We start from the raw sequence: 13,938 nt of genomic DNA, 5'->3' as shown, positions 1-13,938 counted from the left end.
CATTCTTCTGCCTTGGAACCAATATACAGTATTGATTCCAAGATGGAAGGTAAGGGTTTAAAAAAAAATTAAGGCACACTCTTCTACCTTCCAGAAGGATGTGAAGGGTATGGGAATATGGCCTGAGGCTTAAAGAGAAAGGAAAGAAATGTCTGGAACCTCCTATTTCATTACCTCTTCTTTCTCTTTTGTTGGCTGGGTGAATGTTTTTCATGGTCTGCCCTTGGTCACCTTCACTCTTTTCCCTCTACACTCTCTCTTTTGGAAACATTCATTTCCATGGCTTTGGCTACTACTTCTGTGTATGACTTCTGGTACAGATTTTTCTCTTCATTTCTGACCTGATAATCTCCATTTCTAATAGCCTCCAACTCATCACCACCTGGATGTTTCACTGGCCCTTGAAACTTATACCAAGCTTTTTGTCTAATCCTTTCTCCCCTAAATAGGCTTCTTCTTTGGATCCCACTATTTCTGGAAGTGAAGTTATCGTTCATTAGTCCAATCTTCCATTTTGGAAACTGGCAGTTCCTTGTCTTCTTTTTCTCTTATCTGTCATAACCATTAGATTGTAAGCTCCTCGAAGGCGAGGATTACATTTTGCCTCTTTTTGAATCTTCAGTGCTTAGCCCAGTACCTGGCACAAAGAGGACCCTGAAGTGTTTCTTGATTGATTGAACCCATCAGTTCCCAAGTCTAGTTGATTTCACCTCTTGCAATAATTCTCACATTTGTCCTCTCCTTATATATTCCCAATATTGCTGCTTTATCACAGGTTGTCAATACTACTGTGCAAACCACTGTAATAGTCTTTTAAGAGGCTATGCACTTCTATTCTCTTCCCTCTTTAATTCATCCTTTAAGTACCCACAAATGAATCTGCCAAATCTAGTCATTTATATATAAAAAAAAATCATCAAGGGCTCTCAAATCCTTTGTCTTCTGTTGAAGGTCCACCAGAATCTGTTCCCATGTGTTTTTCCAGGCATCTCTTTTTAATTCTCTTCCATTTATGTTTTACTCCATCAAATGGTATAATTCTCTGCTCCCACTTTCATGTTTTTGCCTGCATTGTTCCCTAAGCTAAGAATATCCTCACTTTCATTCTTTACCTGTTGAATTTCTACTTTACTCTCAAGCCCAGTCTCTAATCTCACTTTTCCCCCCCTCCTTCTGGAAGGGCCTCCTTGCATTTCACCCAACACTTTGTTTTGTAGTTCTGTATTTTTGTGAGAAATTAAACTTACCCCACAACTAGACTACATGCTTTGTGAGGGCAGGGACTACAGTGCATCTCAACTTTCTGTCTTTTCCAATGCCTAGCAGAGTTCTTTATAGAAATAGTTGTTGTTTTTGAGTTGTTTCAGTTGTGTCCATCTTTTTATGATGCCATTTGGGGCTTTCTTGACAAAGATATTGGAATGAGTTGCCAGTTTCCTCTCCAACTCATTTTACAGATGAGAAAACTGAAGCCACCTTGCCCAAGGTCCCAAAGCTAATGTCAGAGGTCTGATGTGAACACATGAAGATGAGTCTTTCTGATTCCAAGGCCAGCACTCTATCTAATGTGCCATCTATACCTTATAGAAACAGTAGGCACTTAATATTTATTAAAATGAATTAAATCTGAACCTTCATTATCTGGCTACGTCAACATCCTTCCCATAGGTCCAGATTGCTTTAGGTATAGATTTTAATCTGGATTCACTACATTATAGATGAAGTTGAATGATGTTTGACAGATATAGATTCCAAACTTTAGACCCACATGAACAAACCTAATGAAATGAACATTCAAGAATATTGGATCTGGAGCAATTGAGTGGTTCAGTAGATTGAAAGCCAGAGACCTAGAGATGGGAGGTCCTAGGTTCAAATCTGGCCTCAGACAATTCCTAGCTGGGTGACCCTGGGTAAGTCACTTAACTCCCATTGCCTAGGCCTTACCACTCTTCTGCTTTGGAAACAATATACTATATTGATTCTAAGACAGAAGGTAAGGGTTTAAAAGGAAATGTTGGATCAGATTTATTAGAGAGCCCCCCCCCCCAAATGGTTGCAAAATAATCATATGCTTTTCTATCACTCCCACTGCCCCTCCCCTACTCCTTTGCAATGCAAAACTTACTAGCTGCAATGTGGGAGCATCATGAAAGAAGCAAACTTGGAAGGCAACTAAGACTAGTTTGCAGCAATAAAATATTCTTATAAAAGTTGCATGTACTGGATATGACCCCCAGAAGTCTTGGAAAAATTGATTTTATTCTAGATAATGCAATAAATGTTGCCCTTTCTACCAGGTGTATGTGGTTTTTTAATTTTATTATTATTATTATTATTTTTTAAAACTCTTACCTTCCGTCTTGGAGTCAATACTGTGTATAGGCTCCAAGGCATTAGAGTGGTAAGGGCTAGGCAATGGGGGTCAAGTGACTTGCCCAGGGTCACACAGCTGGGAAGTGGCTGAAGATATGTGGTTTTTATATGGTGTCATTCAATACTGTTGCCGTAACCTCAATGACCACATCAGGGGCACATTCACATGCGTCGCGATGGATACGTATGACACTACCACAGGGCTCATGTCTAGAACTGCTGGTATGTAGCTCCTTGTTTTCATTTTCCAGGTTTATCTTCTTCCTAGCCTTGACATAGATTGCTATTACCTATTGTGTAAGTAGGTTTCTCTTTTGTGTTGAAAGACATACTTGTACAATGCAGAATTTTTCATGGATGTGATTATATTTTTCAATAGCTTACAGTAGCTGGAAAAATACTGGCTGAATCCAAAAGGACCAAGTCCACAACCAGAAAAATGTTCTCTTCTTCCAGGGGTTACTCAGTGAAATTCTCCTGAGCTTAAAAATATCATACACCTTTTGTAAGATATTGCTCTAACAAAGTAACACATAATTTTGTTCACACATTTTCCCATTATAATCTATTGAAGAGCAGAACAGACCCATGGGTCATTTAATGAAAGTCTAAATTCTATTCTTGTTTCTATAAGCTATTCAACCTATGGTTGGTTCCAGATTCTGAAGGCTTACTTTGCATTATTGAAACAGATAATATTTGGGGCCAGGAAATGTAGCTTGGCAAGTTAACACAGACATACAGGTTCGGCGTGTGAAAGACAGTTGACAACTAAAAGAAACAGGTAGTGAATTTATATAGTCCAAGAACTTGATCTAAAGAAAACAGAAATTTCTGGAACTAAAAGGCAGCTTCCTATTTAATCTGACGACTTCATTTTACAGATCAGAGCATTTCAATCAGCCGGTCAGTCGAAAAGCATACATTAAGCATTTACTATAGGTCAGGCACCATGAGTTCAAGATTACTCAGAGAATGGCCAGGACTGGGCTAGGATCTTAGGTTTCTCGGCTGCTGTGTTCATTACTCTAGGATACCAGACACAGTCCAGAGGCTTTAATTTCTTTAGGTTCCTCTCCACATTGTCAGCTTGGCTACGATGACGTGTGGGAACTCGTTTAAATATGGACCACCCTAAAAATGGGATCATGTTAATAGCATTCTCTTAGAATTTCATTCGGTCATCAAACTCTTTACTTGGCTGAGCACTGTGTTAGATACCATGGGGGGCTTCAGGGAAGCGGAAGACACCATGTCTGTCCACCAGAAGTACATGACTTATTTGTTGGAAAGATAAATCTCATTTACAGACAGCTACAAAAAGAGCAGAGTGTTGGGAGGGCCACCTGAGGACACTGTTCCCCAGGAAATGCCACATCGTTAGATCACTAGAACATAAGGTAATCTGGAAAAACTGAATGAAAAAGGAAGCTTTTGAGCTGGGCTTTGAATGAATTGCTAGGAATTACACAGGCATCAAGGGACTGGAATTAGGGAGACCTGAGTTCAAACACAGCCTCAGACATGGTCTAGCTACGTGACCCTGGGCTAAATGACTTAAACAGTTTCTGCTTTCATTTCTTCAACTACAAAAATGGGGATAATAGCTGCATCTTTATTCAGGGTCATTGCAAAGATCAAATGAGGTGCTTTCACTCAGCACAGTGCCTCGTACGGAGTATGGGCTACATAAATGCTATGCTTCCTCCTCCTCTTCCTCATCTAGGTGAAAAAGGTGGGAGAGAGCATTCTAGGTAGGAGGAAGGAGCCAAGCAACCACGGTAGAACATATTTGAAGGGGTAGTTTGTAAAAGGGAGTTACGTGGAGGCCCCATGGTCTCTGTTTCCCTCTTCTTTAACCTCTTCCCCTTTCCACAAAAGGAATGTGGTTGCTCATCCCACTTGCCTAAGCTGGGAATCACAAGCTACAATCTCCGGAGGACACCTAGGTCATATCACGTGGCCACGCTTCCTCCCAAAGTTCTTGCCTCCCACCCTGCCTCTTGGCCATGCAGATGCCCAGGCGCTGCCAGCTGAATGGCCAACATAGCCTCAGGATTTCTGGGCTTTGACAGCTGTACCACTGCTGTACCGTTAGCACTTCTGGACTTTCCTATCCTTTCTGCCTTTGGACACTTCTATATATAGGTTGTCTTCACAATTAGAGCGTGAGCTCATTGAGAATACAGACTGTCTCAATTTTCCTACTTGTGGCCGTTAGTGCTTGGCACACTGAAGGCTTGATAAATGTTTTTTCATTCAATCCCTGCTTTCGTTTATGTATTACTAACTGTATCCAAGAGGTGGAAAACAGAATGTGATTAAATGCTAGAATGATAGGCAGGGAGGCGAGATTAGAACAACGGTGAGGGTTCCTGAACAGGGAACTCATTTTTAGACATGCCCCTGAGATTGCATCATTTTGACCCTGGAGTTGTTTTTCATTTCTGCTTTCCAAACTACCTCAATGCAGGGATTAATGACCCGACCTCAGACCATTAACTCAGACAGTCATTAATCTCTGGGAAATGCCTTGTCACTCCTGCCTAAAGAGTATAGAGAAAAAAAAATAATGTGTTCTAGGCTAAAACTGGTTAACCATACAGTTCTTTAACCATTTTGTTCAATGATTACTGAGCTTTCAGAAAGTTCCCATTTGGTCAGAAGAGTGGAACATCTTAATTACAAGACCTGCTTTTTAAAGCTGTGAATTTGAATTTGCTGCCTTTTTTTTTTTATTCCTGAGGCTAAAATAGGGAAGGAACATTTTACGGAAAAGTGAGCTGAATGGTTTGCTTTTTCAAGTTATCTAAAAAAGACACTGAGGATCTTTGTTCCTGGTGTCTTAAAACATTTGCTATACTCTAGAAGCAGCTTATCGTTACCTTAAGAGGGAGATTATTTGAGATCTTACCCTTCTTTTATACTTAAAAGAGCCATGATATCACCACTGTGGGCATTTCTTCCACTAACGCAGAAGATTAGAGGCACTAAAAGCTATAGAAATTTGGAGATAGGAGCAACCCCTTCCCGTAACTTAGTAGATGGTCTTCCTGAATGGCAGTGACCAAAAAAGAAAAATAGGTGGTAGCTAAGCATCTCTTGGTGATGGGCTCTAAAACCTTTAGGTTAATCCATGCATAGCATGATAGGCAGTCTGCTGTTATATTCATATATGAAGCATTTTAAGGCCCTTTTAGAATATGTGCTTTACTAGCATAACTCTTAAATTTTTTTTTTTTAAATCTATGCCTTCCTACTGTATATTGTTTCCAAGGAAGAAGAGTAGTGGTAAGGACTAGGCAATGGGGGTTAAATGACTTGCCCAGGGTCACAAAGCTAGGAAGTGTTTGAGGCCAGATTTGAACTCTGGACCTCCTGTTTCTAGGCCTGACTCTCAATTTACAAAGCCACCTAGCTGCCCCCTGTGGGCATAAATTTCAAAGACTTAGGGTCACAATCATAGAAATAAGGCTTTAGAGCAAGAGGTACTTAAATTCAAATCTCATCTATTAAAGAAAATACTACCAAACAAACTTTTTAAAAAAGTCCCATCAAAACAAAAAAAAGCTACTTACAGGCATCTGCACATATCTAAAGGGACTTACTGGACCCATTTCAGTGTCTAGACAGATCACACGTTGAGAATGATCATTTTCACCACCCCCCTCCCACTTCAGTTAGGCTAACACAAGGAAAATGGAGGCAGCAGAAACAAATGGGGTAGCCGTTCTTGGAGCTGATGAAATGGTCCAATGCCAATGCCTACTCTGCAGAATGAGGTCAGGCCAGGCAGAAATGGGGCCCAATCTGATAGGATCTGAGAAGGTACAGAGATGCCAGGAGGACTGTTTGCTTCAAATTAGTATTCATTGGATATTAAAATGGCCAATTCCTAAAAGTAAAATCTGTTTAAAAATAAATGGCAATTAATGATTTGTAATATACACACATACACTATATCCATATGGAAAAGGGTATTTCTAAAACTGATTTTCTCTTCACTAGCCTGTCTGCTCCGATTTTACCTGTCAACATCTGATCCTTCTAGCATTTAATCAGACTGTCTTTTACCTTAGGGATATGTTTCAGAGTTGAAAGGAATCTTAGGTAATAAACTCTCTGTACTAACATATGATATTTAATAATTGCTTACAAAGGAATAGTATGGAGTCTATTAGGTAGCTAGTGCATAGGGCACTGGGCTTGGAATCAGGAAGACTCAATTTTATGAGTTCAAATCCATCCTTAGACACTAGGTACGTGGTCCTTGGCAAGACACTAAACCCTGTTTGCCTCAGTTCCTCATCTGTAAAATGAGCTGGCGAAGAAACTAGCCAATCATTCCAGTATCTGCCAAGAAAATTCCAAATGGGGTCATGAAGAGTCTGACCTGACTGAAATGACCTTACAATAACCAAATGGAGTCAGTCAACAAGAGTGTTGGATTTGGTGTCAGGAAGAGACAGTATTCAAATTCTGTATCTCATACTTACTACCTGGTCATGGAAAAAGACATTTAGCTCTTTTGAGACTCAGGCAAACCAACTTTTCGAGAAGCCTCTTCTGATTCTTCTTAATTCTAGAGCCTTTTTCTGTGGATTATCTCCAATTCATCCTGTATTTATCTTATTTGTACATAATTGTTTGCCTATTGTCTCCCATATGAGGCTGTGAGGTATGAGCAACTTAAGAGCAGGAACTAACTTTTGCTTTTCTTTGTATCTGCTGGGCTTGGCACATAGTAGGCATTTAATGAATACTTATTAACTGACTGCTTGACAGATGGGATGCATCTACACTGATGGAGATAAGTTCCCACACTGGCAAATTACAGGTCCTTCATGCAGTAATTTTTGTAATGTATTTACACATGTTGATCAGGTTCAGCTAATCTGAAAAAACCAAATGAGGAGAACAAATGCAGTTAATAGGCACTTTGTGGCCAACGTGCCATATCACCTCATCTCCAGAAGATTCTTCTGTTTGTTACAGCATCAGAGAAATCAGAATGAACTAGCCCAGGGTTCTCTAAACAAGGGATCAGGATTTAGCAGTGACTTGTGAAGCAGTGCCTGATGGATCTCTAAGTTGGTTGGAGATATTGTACCTCCCTCAAATCCTTGTCAGTGGGCTGCCAAGATTCCTAAAGGGGAGGAAAGGGCAGCCAACAGCAGTATTCCAGTTGTTCCCTACTCCTCCACCCTAGTCTGCTGCCACCAGTGACCTTATGGCGTCAAGCAAACAAAAAGCTTCTCCCCCTGGAAAAAGAGGTTGGGGAACCCTAATCTAAGGATGTGAACACAGAGTCAATGAGGTGTGGAAGTGGAAGCTTCCTTTGGGCTCTGAAGCACCTCACTAATTCAGCTGATAAAACAAGATAGCACAAGCCTTAGCAAGAAATATGGCTCTAATCTTTATTTATGGCTGGGTGGAGGGGAGAATCTTTACCTAAAAGTCAACTCTTCTTGAACAATATCTCTAATGTGCAGGATAAAAAGATGCTTTACTTCAGGAAAATGAAGCCCTCTTATTTCAACAATTTACTTTTTTGAAGAAATGCATTTATTGGGTCTGATTGAGCCTTAGCTGATTGTTTACTTGGATTTCTCTGTGTATGGTATGTAATAGGCTGGAGCATTGAGACAATAAATGAATAGTCAACTGCAGTAATGGCAGACCCACGTGAACTGTCTCCCCACTTTCCCTTTCTGGCTACACTTTTTTAAAAGGTTACTGATATCTTCTCTATTAAGTCTTCCCACCAATAAGTCTGATGCAGGATATGGGAATTTGTAATAACAAAAACAAAACAAAAAGTTTCACAAAATCATAGTAATACTGTCCTTAGTTCCAAAGTGGGGATCACATTAAGTATACAACAAAGAGGCTTGTGGGCTAAACTCCTGAGTGGGACCAGGTTTAGATTAAAATGCAATTAAGAAAATTTGTTTAAGAAAAAAAATAAAAATATAATATCATGCAAGTACTGCTAATTTGTAGTTTCTAAGTAAATATGAGGTGTGTGACATTTTTACTTGACACTACTGGTGTAAAGTTTACTAAAATAAAACACATTGTGATCATCTATGCCTTTGGTTTTATTCTACTCTGGATGTTGTACAAATATATGCTAAAAAAGAAATAAATGAACTGTAAGACAAATTGTTTTTCTGTCCAAGTTTCTGCTTTACCTTGGATTCTATTGTTGAGTGTGTAGGTCTCTGAGCATATTTCTGGCCATCTCACAGTTATTTCCACTCTGACTGCTACTACTTTTGCCATTCTTGATGAGTCCCTTGTCCTGTTTTTGTGGTGAGGCTATCTCTACGTGCAGCAGAGAGACCATTATCCAATGGAAAACCCATGGGATTTAGAAGAAGCAGATTTAAGTCTTGGCTCCTTCACTTCCTAACTGTGTGACCACCTTCTTCTTCTTCTTTTTATAAGTTTATTTAATTAATTTAGAATATTTTTCCATGGTTACATGATTCATATTCTTTCTCTCCCCTCATTCCATTTCCCTCCCATAGTCAAATGAGCAATTCCACTGGGTTTTACATGTGTGTGTCCACCTTCTGAATAAAAGTGACACCAGCTTCTTAAAACTCCTTAACAGCCAATTAAATCAATTAAATCAACTAAATCAATTAAGAAGCATTTACCAAGGGTTCGCTATGTACCAGTACTTTGGCCATTTCTCTGCAAGCTTCACCTTCTGACTTGTATGATGTCTATTTGTGTATCGTTTTACTCTCACTAGTAGAATGTATGCTCTTTGAGGGCAGAACTGTGCCTAGTTTATTCTTGGCATGTGTAGAGCCCAACTTTGTGCCTTTCACAAAGAATATGTGTTTAACTGAACTATAAAATGGAGATTATATAGATACTGCTTATCTCAGAGGATAGTTGTAAGACTCAAATGATAACATGACTAATATGGAAATGTTTTGAAGTACTGAATATGTATAACTTATACCAAAATGCTTTCCCTCTTAGGGAAAAAGAAAAGTAGAGAGTGAAAGAGGGAGAGAATTTATAATTCAAAATTTAAAAAATGAATGTTAATTTTTTTACATGCAATTGGGAAAATAAGATTTTACTAAAATATAAAAAATTATAAAAAAGAATCAAATGATAAGAACATTTCAAATAGAGTGCACTATTTATGTGGGCTGATTATTATTAATATTTCAGAACACTATTTTCCTCGTAGATCTTGCAGTCCTTAAGAACAAGACTCAAACAGAAGAGAGGTTGTTTTTAAAAGGATTTGTTGCCTTATCCATCAGATTTTCCTTGATTATATAAAGTCTGTCCTTACCTGTAAGGATATCACATTACTCTTCCCTTTTAAAATGTCCTTCCCATTTTGGATAATCTTTCCCTGGCAAGGTTCAAAGGTGGGAGGGAAGGTTATTTTTGAGGAGGAGGCTTAACAACATTCTCTACATACTAAATCTCTTGGCAAATATCCTGAGGGCACTGGAACACAGCTGAAGAAAATGGACCTATGATCTTTAAGACAGCACCACTGGAATACAAGTAAACAGCTGACAAATATAGAACAATCGTAATATCCTTGGATTTTACATGTTCATAAAGCAGAATCCTCTGTGAGGTTAAGTGTGATCCATGAGCTTCCTACAAATACCTGCATTACTTTGGAACAAGGTACTCATTTTTTGGTAGAAGCTACACAGATTCCTGTCCCCGCTCTGCTCTCCAAAAAGCATAATAAGCCAAGTTCCCCAAATTCAGCTTATTTAAGTGAGCTCATCTGCAAAATTCATAGCCAAGTTCCTTTTTTAGTGCTACTTTCACTTGGAACATTCATTTATCATAGCAGCTACCCCCAGACCAAGTGAGAATGGATAGAAGTAGCATATATGAAAATCTAAAAGTGACGTTCTAATTACATAGAGATCATGGATTCTAAGAAAAGTGATGCCCAGAAAAAAAAATGTGTAATTTCAATTCTTAAATGAACTATTTTAACCAGGGCTAACAAACCTGGAAAGTATGTCTTCAGTGCCCATGTGCTCTCCCTTTCTTCTTTTTTCCTGACTTCTACATATCTCTTCCTCAGATATCAAAAACCCTCTTTTCTCCCATCAAAATCTATTCTCAGAAAAAGGAGTTTGTCCCCTGTTGACCACATATTTGTATTAAATTCTATTTTTAACTGTGGAATAAAAGGCTTCTCGAGGGGAGGCTCCTGGAGAAGAATCTCTCCTGATACATACTAGGTCATGCTTCAAGCTTCTTTCATGCCACTGGGCCAGGGGAACATGAGCACTTGCCTAAAATACTTTCTGTTAGCATAGCAATTTACAGCTCAAAGCATTTTCTTGGGCATGAACTCAGTTGGGCTCCACAATAACCCTGTAAAGCAGAATGGGTATTATTATCCCCATTCTATAGATGAAGACATTGAGGCTAAGAGAGGTTATCACCTGGCTAGTAAGTAGCAGTCCAGAAAAAGACTTGGGTCACCCAGCTACTAGGTCACTAATCTTTATGCTGTCCTACCCTGGGAGAACTCCTTTTTAACTTGAACTCCTCTTCAATCAATCAAACAATCAATAAATATTTACTAATTATCTACTATGTGCCAGGCACCAGTGCTAAGCACTGGAGGGGGATACAACAAAAGGCAAAAAGTGGTCTCTGCCCTCAAGGAAGTTACAATCTAATGGGACACCAGTGGTATCCTTCTTCCCTTCCCTTTTCTCCCAACCAGGATTTCCATGACCTCCAAACTCAATCCTAACTGAAAGAAGAGAGCATATTTCACTTTGCTGTTGGCTCAGCTCACATTTTTTGAGGGAACACTCTAGTTTAAGGGGCTGATAAGATAATATGTGTTTGCGATGGCCCCAAAAGGCTGTCAGCATCAGACTGAACATTAAGCTTCCAGGGCTTTTTCTTCGAATAACTATGTGATTATAAATTTGATTATCTCTGGTACGGGTTCTAAAATGATAAATGTTGCTGTCTACGGCCCGCACGAAGTACTTCTCAGAACTGGAAAACTGAGAAATTCAATATCGTGTTCAGTTCTGGATTGAAGCTTTCTGATAAAGTTCCCAGAAAGAGAGTTCAAGACTGCTGTTGGCCACTGATGAAAAATGATCACTGGCAGAAACCTGAGGAACAACTTCTAAAACGTAAAGAAAAACGAACACCTTGACTTGCCAAAGAAAAACTCTAAGTGGCAATTAGTCCTTTATCTATTCCTCTTACAGCCTTTGGATGGACCCCCGTGTTATCCACATGACTGAAACCAACGTTGTTCATCTGTGTGAACCTTGTATTTCTCCTAAGTGAATACGACAGTCTTCATAAGGCACATACATACATCAAGTCTATGACGGAACCTTTTCAACCCAAAATTATGTTCTACATTATTTTTAATTCCACTATAATTTCTCCACACTGAAAATTAGCCAAATTGGATATAAGAATAAGTGTTATTTGCAGACAATGACTAAAATATCTTTCTTGTCTCTGCCCTATGTTAAAACTCTTTTAAATATAGGCACCCATTTAAAAATGGAGATGTTTCTGTGAGGGATCTCTGCACGAGGTACCAATCTTTCGTTGGTGAAAATTTGTCTTGGAAGTCTTTTAGTAGGTGATACTAATAGCCTTACAGCAACAAGAGGATCAGTAATAACGATAAGTAACTAGTACTAAGGTATTATGAATAGCACTGATAGAAGGCTACCTAGAAAACACTGGAGTAAAGGAGAGAAGCTAGGTGGTCCAACTCAGGCTTGGCTGGGTGACCCCAGGTAGGTAACTGAGCCTTTCGGTGCTCCAGGCCGCTTTCTAAGACAGCAAGTGGCAGAACAGCTGGCAATCTGCATGAGCAGGAGTTCTTGACAGGGTCCTTAACTACAATGATGTTGGGACAGATGATATACTGACACAAATATTCTACACACACCCACACACACGCACACACACACACACACACGCACACCCACACACGCACACACACCCACACGCACACACCCACCCACCCACACACGCACACACACACGCACACACACACACGCACACACACATGCACACACACCCACACCCACCCACCCACCCACACACACACACACACGCTCACACACACGCACACACTTTATACCCACACGTAGGAGTAATAACACACAAAAATTATTTAAAAAATGAGTCCCTCTCATGAATGCTATCGATGGATCTAGAATCAACTCTTTCCTTCAGCCGTCAGGAGATAACCTTGAAGACCTTCTTTAATGGACTGTTGTAAAACTGGGGCAGGAAAGGTCAACAACTTGGCCATAACACACTGTTTCTGGGCCAAGAGACAAGGAAGTCGTAGACCATTTGGTTATCAGGATTTTACAAGAACCTACAGTCAGCAATGGAGACTATGGAAAACATCTTTAATTGATGTATTAGAATAATTGCTAAACTGACTAAAATTTAAATACTTACCACCAAACTAGACATGCTGTTTTTGGATAAAATTAATAAAGCAGTATAACATACTATTTTTAATGAAATATAAAAAAAAAACCCTTACTAAAATTTTTTAATACAAAATGGAGCAGGGGATAGAATGTCAGGCCTGGAGTCAAGAATACTTATTTTCTTGAGTGCAAATCTGGCCGTAGCTACTTCTTAACTATGCAATCCTGGAGAAGTCATTTAATCTTCTTTGCCTCAGTTTCCTCGTCTATAAAATGAGCTGGAAAAGGAAATGTCAAACCATTCTAGTGTCTTTGCCAAGAAAACCCTAAATTGGGTCCTGAAGGGTCAAATATGACTGAAAAATGACTAAACAACAACAAAAATATATACAGGGAAATAAAGGCAGGAAGAAAAATTAGAGGATGTCAAAGTGAAGCCAGTTATTTTGGCATCTGGATTACTTTCAGGAGCCCAACTTTGTCCTTTTCAGAACTGGGGAGTTGTCACATTTTGGAGACAATTTAAGAAGAGAAACTTAGAATCTATGTCACCAGGGAATGGCTAAATCAGCAGCACACAGATCTAAAGGAATTGTTTCATAAGACCAATTCAATAAATGTCATAATAGTGAATATTTGCATCGTTCTTAAAAAAAACAACAACATAGCTTCTGTCTTAGAATCAATAATGGATATTGGTTCCAAGGCAGATGAGTGGTAAGGGCTGGTAGTGGGTGTCACAAAGCTAGGAAGTGTCTGAGAACAGATTTGAACCCAGGATTTCCCCATCTCTAAGCCTGGCTCTCAATCCACCAAGCCACCCAGCTGTCCACTATCTACATAGCTCTTAAAGATTTACCAAGTACTTTACATATAATCTCATTTTGTCCTACACAAAATCTTGTGAAGTGGATGATACCATCATTTTTATTTTAGAGATGAGGAAACCAAGACAAATAGGGGTAAAAGACTTGTTCAGGGTCACACTGCTAGTAAATGTCTGAGGCTGGATCTGAACTCAGGTCTTCCCGACTCCAGGCTAGTTGCTCTATCTATTAACTTCAAGAGGAGGAATACACTAATTACCAGAGGTTCATGGAAGGATTCAGGA

General features: G+C 39.3%; 2 protein-coding genes across 7 annotated transcripts in view; one reads left to right on the top strand and one right to left on the bottom strand.

Moving 5' to 3' along the window:
- The window catches only part of CMSS1 (cms1 ribosomal small subunit homolog), a 430,657-nt gene that overhangs the window by 75,353 nt on the left and 341,366 nt on the right, over nt 1-13,938 (bottom strand). The gene's annotated exons all lie outside the window — the stretch shown is intronic.
- Nucleotides 1-13,938, top strand: part of FILIP1L (filamin A interacting protein 1 like) — a 361,936-nt gene that overhangs the window by 10,355 nt on the left and 337,643 nt on the right. The gene's annotated exons all lie outside the window — the stretch shown is intronic.

Source organism: Monodelphis domestica, chromosome 4, assembly GCF_027887165.1.
Source record: "Monodelphis domestica isolate mMonDom1 chromosome 4, mMonDom1.pri, whole genome shotgun sequence".
NCBI lineage: Eukaryota > Metazoa > Chordata > Mammalia > Didelphimorphia > Didelphidae > Monodelphis > Monodelphis domestica.
Note: the sequence above shows the minus strand (reverse complement) of the source record. Positions and strands in the feature narration are given on the sequence as shown.